The sequence below is a fragment of the Furipterus horrens genome, unplaced genomic scaffold (assembly GCF_987537825.1).
Source record: "Furipterus horrens unplaced genomic scaffold, mFurHor1.1.pri manual_scaffold_11, whole genome shotgun sequence".
Lineage (NCBI taxonomy): Eukaryota > Metazoa > Chordata > Mammalia > Chiroptera > Furipteridae > Furipterus > Furipterus horrens.
The window spans coordinates 48698346-48713560 of NW_028327181.1; positions in this window are offsets into that span (position 1 = coordinate 48698346).

Sequence of the window (15215 nt, forward strand, 5' to 3'; positions counted from 1 at the left end):
TTTGCCCTCCCCTTCCATGTTCATCCCATGCTCCCACAGTCCATCCCCACCCCATTGTCCATGTCAATGGGTCATTCATGCATGTTCTTTGACTACTCCTTTCCCCTTCTTTCCACATCCTTCCCCAACCCCCTTTCCTTTGGCAGCTGTCAGTCTGTTCCATGTTTCCATGTCTCTGTTTCTGTTTTGCTCATTAGTTTATTTTGTTCATTAAGTTCCTCTTATAAGTTGCAAAGAGTAGGACATCTTTCTTTTTGCTATGTAGTATTCCATTATATAATGAACCAGTTTTTTAATCTAATCATCTACTGATGGGCACTTAGGCTGTTTCCAACGTTGGCTATTGTAAATAATGCTGCTATAAACATCAGGGTGCATAGTTCTTTTGAACTGGTGTTTAGGGATTCTTAAAGTATATTCCCAGCAGTAGAATCACTGGGTCATAAGGCAGTTCCATTTTTAGTTTTTTGAGGGAATTTCATGCTGTTTTCCACAGTAACTGCACCAGTCTGCATTCCCTCCCACCAACAGTGCAGTAGGGTTCCCTTTTCTCCACATCCTCGCCAGCACTTGTTGTTTGTTGATTTATTAATGATGGCCATTCTTACAGGTGTGAGGTGACATCTCATTGTGGCTTTAAATTGCATCTCTCTGATGGTTAGTGATGTTCAGCATTTTTTCATATGCCTATGAGCCATCATCTGTAAGTCCTCCTTGGACAGGTGTCTATTTAGGTCCTTTGCCCATTTTTTAATTGGATTGTTTGTCTTCCTGGTGTTGAGTTGTTTGAGTTCTTTATATATGTTAGAGATTAAACTCTTGTCCAAGGTATCATTGGAAAATACTTTCTCCCATGCAATCAATTCCATTTTCCTTTTGATAATGGTTTCTTTAGCCATACAGAAGCTTTTTAATTTGATGTAGTCACATTTGTTTATTTTTTCCTTTACAGTTATATCCCTTGCCTTAGGAGATATATCATCAAGAATATTGCTACATGGGATATCTGAAATTTTACTGCCTATGTTTCCTCTAGGACTTTTATGGTATCATGAGTTATATTTAAGTCTTTTATCCATCTTGAGTTTATTCTGGTGTGTGGTGTAAGTTGGTGGTCTAGTTCCTTTTTTTTTGCATGTACCATTCCAGTTCTGCCAGCACCATTTATTGAAGAGACTATCTTTACTCCATTGGATGCTCATGCCCCCTTTGTCAAATATTAATTGACCATAGAGACATGGGTTTATTTCTGGGCTCTCTCTTCTGTTCCATTGATCTATGTGTCTGTTTCTTTGCCAGTACCAGGCTGTTTTGATTACAGTGGACTTGTAGTGTAGTTTAATATCAGATGTTGTGATCCCTCCAACTTTGTTCTTCTTTCTCAAGATTGCTGAGGTTATTCAGGGTCTCTTTTGGTTCCATATAAATTTGTTAAGTATTTGTTCTAGGTCTGCAAAATATGCCATTGATATTTTAATAAGAATTGTGTTGAATCTATAGATTGCTTTGGGTAATATGGACATTTTAATGATGTTAATTCTTCCCATCCATGAACAGTATATATGCTTCCATTTATTTGTCTCTGCCTCTATTTATTTCTTCAGTGTTCTATAATTTCCCAAATACAGGTCTTTTACTTCCTTGGTTAAGTTTATTCCTTGATACTTTATTTTTTTGTTGTTGTTGCTATAGCAAATAGGATTTTTTTATTAATTTTTGTTTCTGATATTTAATTGTTGGTGTATCAAAATGCCATCAACTTCTCAATATTGACTTTGTATCCTGCTACTTTGCCAAATTCACTTATCAGGTCAAGTAGTTTTTTTGGTGGAGCCTATAGGGTTTTCTATATAGACTATCATGCCATCTGCAAATAATGACAGTTTTACCAGTGTCGCTGGTTCGATCTTCCAGTCAGGGCACATCAGAGAAGGAAAACTCTGACTCCAAAAAACCTCCGCTGCCTTGCGGCATACCTCTTCAGGGGAAAGGCTAAGGGAGTAAACCCCGACAGAAAATCCGGAGCCGGAGTCCCTAAGGCGGTTTGACGTTGTAGTCAACACCGGCAACTCCTGCGGCGCACCTGAAGCCAAGCTGTATTGACTCCGTCTTTCCCTTGGACCCTTCAGCTGCGAAGAGAGGGGGGGTCTGCTGCATGGGCAACAGCAGACCCTCCATATTATCCTGCCCAGGCTCTGTAGCTTCAGCGTCATCACAAGATGTCGATTCAACACGGGAGGAGACAGATACCATGTCACTCCCGAGTCGGACTGCACAGCCATTCTCGGCGGTGCAGAGACTCTTAAGAAGCTACACCATCGTCTCTCGAGACGGACGGCTGCCGACGACGACGACTTCCTCTTTTCCAATTTGATTGCCTTTTATTTCTTCTTTTCTGATCACTGTGGCTAGTACTTCCAGTACTGTTAAATAAGAGTGGTAAGAGTAGTAACAGTGGACAGGCTTGTCTTTTTCCTGATCTAAAGGGAAACACTTTTAGTTTTTGCTCACTGAATATGATGTTGGCAGTAAGTTTTTCATATATGGCCTTAATTATTTTGAGGTATGCTCCCTTTATTTCCACTTTGCTGAGTGGTTGTTCTTTTGTTTTGTTTTGTTTTATCTTGAATGGGTGCTGGGTTTTATCAAATGCTTCTTCTGAATCTATTGGTATGATCATATGATTCTGTTTATGTGGTGTGTTACACTTATTGATTTGCAAATATTGTACCATCATTGCATCCCTAGAATAAATCCCACTTGGTCATGGTATATGATCTTTTTCATGTATAGCTGGATCTGGTTTGCTAGTATTTTATTGAGGATTTTCACACCGATGTTCATCAGAGATACTGGCCTATAATTTTCTTTCTTTGTTGTGTCTTTACCTGGTTTTGGAATTAGGATAATACTGGCTTGTAAAAGGAGTTTGGGAGTCCTTTCTCTTCTTGAATTTTTTGGAATAGTTTGTGAAGGATAGATGTTAGTTCTTCTTGGAGTGTTTGGTAAAATTTGTCTGTGAAGCCACCTGGTCCAGGGCTTTTGTGTGCTCGTGGCTTTTTTATTGCTGCTTCAATTTAACTAGTTGTTATCAGTCTGTTCAGCTTTTCTGCTTCTTACTGATTCAGTTTTGGAAGATTGTATGTTTTGCCCAGGTTGTCCAATTTCTTAGCATAGTAATTTCTTACAGTCCTCCATGTTTCTGTAGTATCAGTTGTTACTTCTCTTATTTCAGTCTGATTTTATTTATTGGGTCCTCTCTCTTTTTTTTCTTGATGAATCTGGTTAATGATTTGTCAATTTAAAAAAAATCTTTTCAAAGAACCAGCTCCTGGATTCATTTTAATCCTTCGAATTTATTTTTAGTCTTATGTCATTTAATTCTGCTCTGATCTTGATTATTTCCTTTCTTGTACTCACTCTGGGCTTTGTTTGTTGTTTTTCCTCTAGTTCTTGTAGATGTGAGGTTAGGTTGTTTATTTGAGGTTCTTCTATCTTCTTTAGGTAGGCCTGTATTGCTATGAGTTTCCCTCTGAATACTGCCTTTGCTGTGTCCCATAGGTTTTGGGCTCTTGTGTGTTCACTTGTTTTATTTCCAGAAATGTTTTGATTTCTTCCTTGGTCTCATTGTTAACCCATTTAGTATTTAATAACATGTTATTCAGCCCCTATGTATTTGAATGTTTTTGAGTTTTTTTTCCTTGAGGTTGATTTCTAGTTTCAAGTCATTGTGATCTGAGAAGGTACTTGATATGAGTTCAATTTGCTTGAATTTGTTAAGGCTTGTTTTGTAGCCTATCGTGTGGTCTATCTTTGAGAATGATCCATGTGCATTTGAGAAGAATGTGTATTTTGCTTCTTTGGGGTGAAATGTTCTATAAATATCCATTAAGTCCATTTGATCTAAAATGTCATTCAATTCTGCAATATTTTTGTTGATTTTTTGTTTGGAAGATCTATCCATTGTTGACAGTGGGGTGTTAAAATGCCCTACAATGACTGTATTGCTATCTCTTTCTTAAAGTCCTCCAATATTTTCTTTATATATTTAGGTTCACCTATATTGGTGCATACATGTTTATAAGAGTTATAAATTGTTGTTGGACTACTTACTCCCTTTAGTATTATGAAGTGATCTTCTTTGTCTCTTGCAATTGCCTTTGTTTTGAAGTCTATTTTGTCTAAGTATTACTGCCCCAGCTTTTCTTCATGTCCATTTGTGTGGAATATTTTTTTAATCCTTTCACTTTCAGCCTGTGTAAGTCTTTTGTTTTGAGGGGGTCTCTTGTAGACAGCATATATGTGGGTCCTGTTTTCTTATCCATTCAGCTACCCTTTGTCTCTTGTTTGGAACATTTAATCCACTTGTATTTAAGGTTATTATTGATAGCTACTTATTAATTGCTATCTTTCCCCCTTTGTACCTGTGTTTCCTCTCCCCGCCATTTTCTATTTCTTCTTCTTAAAGCAGTAATTTTAGCATCTCTTGCAGTGCTGGCTTGGTGGAGATGTATTCTTTTAGCCTTCTTTTTTCTGGGAAGCTCTTTATTTCACCTTCTATTTTATTTTATTTTATTTTAATTCTTTTTTAAAGATTTTATTTATTTATTTTTTAGAGAGAGGGAAAGGGAGGGAGATAGATAATGAGAGAAACATCAATGTGTGGTTGCCTCTTACACCCCCCCAACTGGGGATCTTACTGGGAATCGAACCAGTGACCCTATGGTTTGCAGGCTGGCACTCAACCTACTGAGTCACACTGGCCAGGTTGCCTTTCATTTTAAATGAAAGTGTTGCTGGATAGAGTAGTCTTGGTTGCAGGACCTTGCTTCTCATTATTTGGAATATTTTTTGCCAGTCTCTTCTGGATTGTAATGTTTCTATTGATAAATCAGCTGATAACTCTGTCCGAGCTCCCTTGTGTGTTAATAGCTCTTTCTCCTTTGCTGCCTTCAAGATTCTCTCTTTGTCTTTAAATTTTGCCATTTTGATTGTAATGTGCCTTGGAGTGGGCCTCTTTAGGCTGATCTTGATTGGGACCCTCTGTACTTCTTGACTTGTATGACTTTTTCCCTCACAAAGCTAGGAAAGTTTTCAACTATTATTCTTTCAAATGGGTTTTATATCCCTTGCTCCCCTTCTTCTTCTGACATTCTTATGATGTGAATATTATTATGTTTCATATTGTCCCAAAGATCCCCTAGACTATCCTGTTCTTTTTGAGTCTCTTTTTATTCTGTTGCTCTGTGTGCTTTTTTCCACCTTGTCTTTCAATTCACTGATTCAATCCTCTGCTTCATCTAGCTTGCTCTTAATTCCTTCTATTGTGTTTTTCATTTCAGATATTGCATTCTTCATTTCCATCTGGTTTTTGTTCAAGGTTTCTATATCCTTTTCCAAGCTGGTATAGGTCCCACTAAGTTCCTTGTAATTCTCACTAAGTTCCTTTAACGTCCTTATAACCATTACTTGGAGCTCTATGTCTGATAACTTGCTTGCTTCTATTTTGCTTAGCTCTTTTTCTGGATAGTTCCACTTTTCTTTCATTTGGGGGTTGTTTCTATGTCTCCCCATTTTAGTTGGCTCTTTATGTTTGTGTCTATGTATTAGATCAATCTGCTTTGACTATCTGTCTCATGGAGTGGCCTTGTGTGTTAGGAGTCTTGTGGTACCCAGTGGTGCAGATTCCTTGATTTCCGGATCTGGATGATCTAGGAATGAGCTCTGTGTGGGTTGTGTGGACTCTCCAGTTGTATTTGGGACCTGATTGTTCTGGGCCCATTCATTGGTGGGAGCTGCCCTCCATCTGGCTGGCTAAGAGGCTCAACCCGCACCATGTGTTATATGTTGTTGTATAGGTGCTAGAAGAACAAAGCAAAACAACATCAAAACAAGCAAACAGCCCCCCACACACACCCATCACAGCCATATGAACAACAAGAGAACAAAAGATAATGAAAGCAAAGACAGAAATGGACTAGTAGGGAAAGAGTAAAGGGAAAAAGAATATGAGAAGACCAAAGAAAAGAAAAGTGATTATGAGAGGAGGAAGGGGAAGAAAGCTACTACTCATAATGAATTGAAAGATGAAAATAGGGAAAAGGAACACAGTAAAGGTAACAAAAATAATAAATGGAGATAAGAAGGAAACAGTGGAGTACTCTAAAAGAGTAGAATTGGAGCTATGAAAGAAAACTTAGAGCTCCAAAAATAAAAGAAAAACATAGATAAAAAGTATAAATAAAATTGCTATGAAAAAGAAAAAATAGCTAAGATCATGAAAGTAGAGCCAAGTGGATTTCCTCAGCACAGTTTAGATCATGCCTTCTGGTTTCTCCCTTTGGATACCACCCTGATGTCTGAGTCTTGTATAAGCCACTGTCAAGCGGTGTCCACGTCTGGCCCTCAACCATCTCTTCGAAGCTACAGGCGATCCACAGTTTGTGGCTGATTCCTCTGGGCTCGGTTGCTCCCAGGCTGGGCTAAGCTGCTCTTCAAAGCTGGCTTTTATCAGCACTGGGTCCAGGAGTATGTCAGCAAATGTCCTAAGTTGTCACAGGATCCACCTCTCCCAGTCTCTGCCTTCTGGCCTGCTGTCAATCTTAACCTAGTCACAGACCAGACTTTTTCTGGGAGAGCTTCTGGTGGAAATTAGGGGCTATGATTCCTGGATCTCCCGTGGCAGATGCCTTTCAGACTTCAGGGGAGATTGTGGGTTTGTTCCCCCTTCCCCTCAGCCACTAGTCTGAGTCTATCCAGGATTATCTCCCTGTACTCAGCTGGGTAGGGCCCCTATTAGGCTTCCTGAGCCCAGAGTGGGTATTTCTGTGGCTCTCCCATGATGGAGGAGCACCAGTTTGTTTCCCAGGATAGTGTATGGACAGGCTGTGCCCTACTGCCAGTCTCTGACAACCCCTGAGTGCTTATGTTACTGACTCCTCAGCAAGGGTTAAGATGCAGGATGGGAGAGAAGGCAGGGGAAAAAAAGAAAAGAAAGAAAAACACACACAGACAGAGAGAACACCAAGACAAAGCAAAACAGACACCAAAGCAAAAAGGGAAAGAATGTGCTGAGTGGAGAGGACAGGTTTAGAGGATCATGGCATAGAAATTTCCAGAGGGTGGGGGAACCATATTTCACAGGGCAAGGTGACTGATTTTCCCCCTGGGAGAGGCTAGCTCTTCTCAAGGAAGATGGTTGCTGTGGAGCCCAGGTATATCAGGGCCCCAAAATCCCACACCTGCTCCCCCAAACCTCTCCTCAGGACACTCCAGATTGCATCACACTGCTCCCTTCATGGGGGCCCAACATGGGTAGTCACACACTCACAACCTGTGGTTTGACCCTTTAAGGGAGGAAATATACAAAAACCAAAATGGTGGGTTTGTCTCCAGTGATTTTCCTCTCTCCCCAGAGAGCGCGTTCGTTGGTGGGAGCTTTCCTGGCCTGGCTGACTGAGGGGCTCAGCCCCACCACGGCCTCCTGTGCCTTGAGAGGCTTCTAGGTGTGGGCTGAACCCCCAGCTGAGGCCCGCACAGGAGGCCGCCTATCCATGCTCCTCTCTCCCACCTGCACCTCTTCCCCTCTTTCCCAAATCAATAGATTATATCCTGTGTGCATTGTCTTCTCTCAGGTCTCATATCATCCTGATGGGGCGGGGAAAGGAAGGGAAGAGTCTCGCAGCTATGTTATAACAGAGGGCTGTAGCGGGGTCCTCTCAGCCCTTCCCTCGGGGAACCAGCCTTGGGCTCTGCAGCTGAGCTCCCAGGGTGGTCTCTGCAGCCAGCCCCACCCTGGCCGCCTCCCTCCACTCCAGCACTCTGGCTGGCTCCCAGCTCTTGGGTGGGTCTACGACCTCCTCAGTCAGGCTCTGCTCTATTCGTGGCTCCCATGGTGCCCTGGGTAGGGGAGGGGACAGCTCCCTCTCCAGTAAGTACCACGGTCTCTGGACCCTGGCTCCTGGCTGTGGCGGAGTGTACAGCGCTGCCTAGGGAGGGCAGAGGGCACAGAGACAAGTCTGGGCGCCCAGTGCAGGCCCTCTGGAGGCCTCTTCCGGAGGAGGAGAGTTAAAATTCCTCAGAATGGCCCCCACCCCAAATCTGCACCCCCAGATGCACCGAGCTGGGCAGTGGCAGCGGCAGCCGCTCCGCCAGGGGAGCCCCGGCCGCGCTTTCAGGGGCGCCCACACACTCGCCGCCCGCATACACACTCGCTCACGCGTGCTCTCACACTCTGCTGGGTTTTTGAGTTGACGGCTCTGTAGTTCAGCTGCAAGACGGGTGCAGGGCTGGGAGCAAGCGGACGGAGCTTCCAGCTGCTCTGCAGCCATCTTGTAACCTCCCTACTTACATCATCATTCCCTTCTTAAGACACTTTTCCCCTTGCCTTTCATGATATCACACTCTCCTGATGATTCTCCTTCCTTTTCAGATACTCCTCTTTGCAGGCTTAATCCCTAATATCCAAACATTAACTATTGTTAAATTCCCCGTGTCCTGGGTTTAAACCTACTCTCAACCCTATAAAGGCTGGGAAGTCAAAAGTCTACACACCAGAGTTTCAGTTACCATCTGTAGGGCAAAGACTCCTAAATCTGTAATTCTAAAGTAGCTCTTTCCACTGAGCTCCAGACCCACACCTACATCTGCCTACTTACCTTCCTTTAGAATGTCTGGAAGGCACCTCAAACTCAACATGTCAGAAGCTGGATTTAACTCCTGACTCACTTTTTCCGAGTCTTTTCTGTTTCCCTGAATGCCATCACTAGCCACACAGCTGCTCAAGCTAGACTCTAACCTCCATGCAGCCAAGGGTTGTGTCTTGTATACCTCAGACATCTAGGGCAGTGCCTGGCATGCATTACAAATAAACTTTTGCCACATAGATATGGTTCATTCATTTAGGAAATGTTCTTCTATTCCTTTGGAGAATAGATAGGAACTTGGACTCCTAAATAAGTCATCAGCAGATTATGTTTCTAAAATAAAATGTCCTTTCACCCACAGCTATGTTTTTACACGAGCAAAGGGATTTTATTTAAGTGACTCTTTTCTTTGAAACTAGAAGAAATCACCAGCTGGAATATCCATGGGATCCTATGGTCCATTTGTTTAGGGATGTTAAACATCTGCCTTGTAGGGCTTATTTCCACTTTATATTTGGGCCAGGGCCTAAGTGCTTTGTTTTCCAAACACATACCACAAATCAAAAGCTGTGGTTGCTAGGAAAGCTACATTTTTACCTTTACATTTAAGACTAATGAGAAGGTCCCTATGGCTATCTCTGAAATGCAATTCGCAAAGGTACCTTTGTGAAAATGAAAGATACATAAAGAATTTGATGCTGTTACCAAATGCTTTAAATTTTGCATTTGGAAAATGCTGTCATGAAAAGTGGAGTTTGTGCAACTCTCTAGGAGGGCCATGTTGGCAGTTAAATCTGTCTTTGACCAAAAGTTGAAAACAGCATAAAGAAACAAATAAATCTGAAAGAGTCCTATGTTGTAATATTACACTAGCTTGTTTTACAGCTTTAAAAAATCTATGATTGCCTTTAGGGTCCATGACAATTAAGGGAATTATTTCTGTTGTGGAAGAAGAAAGCAGTTTTATGGAATCCCTGGGGAAACTGAGGATTTCCTTGTTGGGTGGGACTGAGGTAAACTTATGCCAGGTACCATCCTAGTAAATCTGATAAAATATCTGGCAGAATAATCAACCAGAGCTACAAAAATAGCTTTCTGTAAGCAATTATAATCTGCAATGTATATGATTTTAAATTAATAATGTATATTATTTAAGTTATACATGCTATGTTTACATATTTTATTTATATATTAAATATACAAATTTTTATTTAAAATATGTACATGACACTCTTAAAGTAATATAATTGTAGTAATGGAGAACAGATCAGGGGCTGTCATTGGTCATGGTTAGGGGAGACTGAGACTCAAGGAGTAACATGAGGGAGTTTCTTTGTGTTAATGGGACAGTTCTGCATCATGGTTCCAGTGACAGCCACACAAATCTAAATACATAATAAAATTTCAGAAAAGTACACATATAAGAAAGTGCATGTAAAAACTGGTGAAATCTGAAGTCTTTAGTTTAGCTAATAGTATTGTGCCAATGGCAGTGCTCTGGTTTTGACAATGTGCTATGGCATTATAAGATGTTATCATCGGGGAAAGTTCCATGAAGGGGCTCGTGAGTGCTCTCTTCACTATTTTTGCAACTTCTATGACTTTTAAACCACTTAAATATAAAACAATTATAATAAGACATGAAATTATAATTTAAAAGATATGAAATACTTCGAGTATATTTTGAGTAATAAAATTATTGGTAATTTCTATTTTCTACTTTATATTCCATAATTTTCTAAATTTTGTAATGTACAGGTGTTACTTTTACAGCTAATTAAAATTATATATTTATATATGTATTATATATACAGTTAATTAAATATATATACTTTAAGTTATATATATAACATGTAGCAGTTTACAAAGTAATGTGTATAGAAGGGGTTCATTAAAACAACTTAGGTAAGAATACGTAATTGCTTGTATATAATTGTATAAGCAAGGAAAACTTGTTGGGAAATATACTAAGTTTTACACACTAATTACCCAGAAATGAAAGAATGGAAATAAAAACAGAAACAGATTTTTTAAAAATTTTATTTATTTATTTTTAGAGAGAGGAGAAAGGAGGGAGAAAGAGATGGAGAGAAACATCGATGTGCCAGAAAAACATCAAACAGTTGCCTCTCACACGCCCCCAACTGGGGACCTGTTCCACAACCCGGGCATGTGCTCTAAACAGAAATCCAATGAGCAACCTTTGGGTTTGCGGTCTGGCACTCAATTAACACCAGCCAGTGTAGAGCAGACTTTTTTTTAAATGTATCATTATGTTTGTTCACTTGTTAGAAGGTGATGTTAAATTTTTAATTTTAAAATAATCTAGTAAGTAGCCCTGGCTGCTGTGGCTCAGTGCATTGAGTGTCGGCCTTTGAGCCCAGTGTCACTGGTTCGATTCCCAGTCAGGGCACATGACTAGGTTGCACGTCAGGTCCCCAGTTGGAGGCATGTGAGAGGCAACCACACATTGATGTTTCCCTCTCTTTCTCCCTCCCTTCCCCTCACTCTGAAAGTAAATAAATAAAATCAATAATAATAATAATAATAATAATAAAAGCTAACAATAGAAAATATATTAAAAACAATAATCTAGTAAGTAAATGTTTAAAAACTATTTTAAAATATAGAAAGTTTTCAATGAGAAATTAAGATTGAACTAATTTATGTTTCTGTTCTTAAATATTTCTTTATGCAATTTCTCTTTTTATTTTGTATTTGAGACACATTATAATTTATACTATTAAATGGAAGGTTTTACACAGTAATGTTAAGTTAAAGAATTCTATTGATACAATTAGTTGAAACAAACATATCTTGGACCAGCTTATTATCCATGATACAGGTGGAAAACAAAATTTTATTTTAACATATACATATTTTTAATGAAGTCAAATAATTTTAAACAATAATTTTATTACACAAATATTTCTTCATAGTTAAATAGTAATGTAGGTTAATAAAATAAACATCCTTAATTTAAAAAATAACTTACTTTTATAGATTTTGAATTTGGAATTTAAAAGAATTATTTATTATCTTGAAAAGAAGCCATATAAGGTAAATATTAGCAGTATGTTTAAGAGAGTTGTGAAATAACTCAAGGTTATACATTTCAAAGAAAAAATGAGATTTTTGAGTTGGTCTGAGACCTGGAATCCAGGTGCCCATGGGAATTTGGTTCAGGACCAGATGGCTGTGACATTGCCAATACTGGTACTGCCTTCATGTTGCCATCCTCAAATCTGCAGTGTTCCATCCATGACACCTCTGGCATGAGAATCATCAAATATCATTGTAAGTCTTTCTTTACATCCAGAAATATGGGGCATTCTTAGGTAAAGATTATTTATCATGACCTTATAATTGAAACAATCAATCGTCCCTTTTTGTTGCTTTTTAAATTTTTTTGCTGAAGCATAAGCAATTGGAACCTCCTGAGCTTTTTAAGTGTTAGAGAGTTGAAGTTAGACTTTGAGGCTGGACAGTGACCAGGGGACCCCACTAAGCTTTTGTAAAGTACTCTTTTTCTGGGGATCATGGTACTATTTCTATAGCAGAACAAATGTACTTAAGAAAGAAGTGGACAGCCCATGTTTTGCTTAGAGTGATTCCTCTGTTTCTCTGAATGCACCACCTCAAATAATGTGGGATATATGAATCAATTTCCTTCAAATACCCTCCAGAAATAACTCATTGTTTCCCTTCCATATCAAAGGGTTCATTGACTTACTCGGACCCATAGCTGGCCTGAGCTCTCACTCAATGATTTAATAGCGATGTGACCTTTAGTAAATTACTAAAAACCCACTGGCACTCAGTTTCCTTAACTGGTAAGAATATTTATTTCAAAGGACTACAGGAAGGTTTAAATGAGTTTATGTACCCCATGCCTGAGAAAATATGGGCATCAATAAATGTTTAATCTGAAAGGTAAACATAATATTTGTTAAGAAGCTGGCAGGCAGTTATTAAACCTCTATTACCTCTTTAATAGCACTGCTGTAACAGACATAGTTTGTGGAAACTTTGATTCAGTCTTTTAAGAAAAAAAAATCAAGCTGCTCTTTCCTTACCTCTCTCTTTTGGATGATCATATATATATAATCATCCCCAGTGGAAATGAGTTCTGGACCTCCAGTTCTATCTTTATTTGGCTCCTGAGTATTTTGCTTCTTGGGAGTGCTATCTTTTTCTTAAACACAGGAAAAGCTGATGAAATTTTATGGTTGCCCAGTGAATAATTATTTTTTTAAATTCATATTTGGAAAGCTTCATCATCCTCATGCTGGATATTCAAGTGCTCTTCATGGTAGTAAATATGTGATGCTCTCCGGCCTTATGAGTTGGTTAGAAAGAATGTGACAGCCACACTCTGGTCTGGCTCATTGGGTGATAATAAAATTACTTGTACCCTCCCCCATACTTTCTCCTACCCCACCCATGCTCATCTGTACACAACAGACACACAAACACACACATACACACACAGATACACTTCAGATTTCTTCAACAGGAAAACCCAAATATGTTGGAGAAATTAAAAATATATACATGATTGAAATTTTCCTATCCCGGTGGCTTCTTCCTGCTCAGGATAGCCCAATAGAATACAAGTCTCATCCTTGCTCTCTCTATGGACTGAGCTGAACATTCACTATGTTCATGGATCTTTGGGAAAAGAGGAGGAAGAGGAGAGAAAGATGGCTGTGTTGGTGATTTTCAGCTGGCAATCTGTGATTTGCAGCCATAGCCTGGAGAACCACATCCACAAGGGATTCAGCCAAATAAGTACCCTCATGTTGAGCTGGTGTGGAAAGAGCCACTATTCAATGGGGTCTCAGTCTGCAGCACTATTAACATCACAGAGTATGCAGTGAGTTCACTATTATTTCCTGTGACATAAAATTCAAGTAGAAGATAGCACTTAATTCTGAGATTTTGTGTTTTGTTTATGCTGCATTAATTGGTTTGGCTCTCCAGGGATATTTCCCTGAGCGTGACCCCACTGCAGCTTCCTGTCCTGGCTCCTACACAACAGCTGTCAAAGATGACCAACTCCTTGGATGCAAATACAGTACTGCTCAACTCCAGCTCCCCGCCAGCCTCTGCTGTTTTCTGGTGGCTTCATGGCACTTCTCACCCCAGTTTTAAGCCCAATGTCCACCTCTCTACCATGTGGGGACCACAGCTTTTGTCATAAACCTGGCTCTGAAGTTGCTCCTAAAAGGACCAATGCTGCCGTGCCTCTTCCCTGCGAATTGGCCCAGGCTATGGATGCCCTCCACCTCAATAGATGAGCTCCCCTTGCCACCTTTGTGATAGGGCTACAGGGAGCGGGTCTGTAAGGGGAAGACCTCTGTCTGATGTCTCCAGGACGTTTCCTTTCCACCATGTTCAGAAGTCCCACCTGTGGCTAAGAACCAGTGAAGAAATTATTAGGGGGGGTGATTTGTTCCTTCCTGCCTTGTCCCTTATCTGGAGGTGACTTTTATCCGTTCTATGCTGATAGACACTCCATGTAACATGGAACTGTGTTCTTAGAGTGAATGTACTGGGAATGTCATACAGAAATCGGGGGTGAATTTATTCTACAAATTTCTTATTATTTGATATTTAGTTGTCTCTGATAAATAATCCTGTAATGGATGTCTCTGTTCATAAAATTATGGCTACATTTCACTGTATTTAATAAATATCTTTTGTATTGAAACCAAAAGCTAACTTTCGAGAAAGAAAAGAAAAAGAGAGAAAGAAAGAAAGAAAGAAAGAAAGAAAGAAAGAAAGAAAGAAAGAAAGAAAGAAAGAAAAAGAAAGAAAGAAAGAACAAGAAAGAAAGGAAGGAAGGAAGAGAGGAAGAGTGTGGGCGTGAGAAGCATGTTATATTTCTGGACCCCCGCATAAGCAGAGGGAGTGGCTCCCGGTGCCTCAGGACACTACTGCGGCTCTGAAGACTGACCTTATCCTTCCATCAGAGGTCTCTCTGGAACCCAGCCTGTGCTATACTTTAGAAAAGCACTAGAGGCCTCTTAATGTGACAGCTGCTCCACTGGTAGCTTATTTGTTGCCGAGCCCCTTCAAATTCAACATATTTTCCATTTGAGCTCCAGCATTCTAGCCCCATCTTCTCGGGTCTCTGCAGAGGCTACTGCTGTCCCATGACACAAACATAGGCAAGTGCACTGTGTGATCAGTGGAGTTGGGTTCTCCAATTGTCATTTCAGGGGAGCTTTCTTCCCAAAAGGCAACAAGAGAGATCTTCCTGTAAACCTAAAGAGGGCCACCACTGCGGGTAAAAGAAGAAGCAACCTTTGGCAAATGTCAGATCTAGTTGCCATTTCTCTTGGTTGTTGATGGCAGAGAAATTTACAGGCTCCAAGGGAAGAAGCCCAGTTAGCTCTGGGGTAATTATGGGCCTCCAGTCTCTTCCATGTGGGCCCAGCCATATGCTACATGCTCTTCCTGGGCAAGCAGTGTGGTGTTACGTTGTGATGAAGACTGAACCAGTGTGCGTGACACCCACAGTTAACGTTCAGTGATGGGTGTACCCATCCACTCTTTCTCATTTAT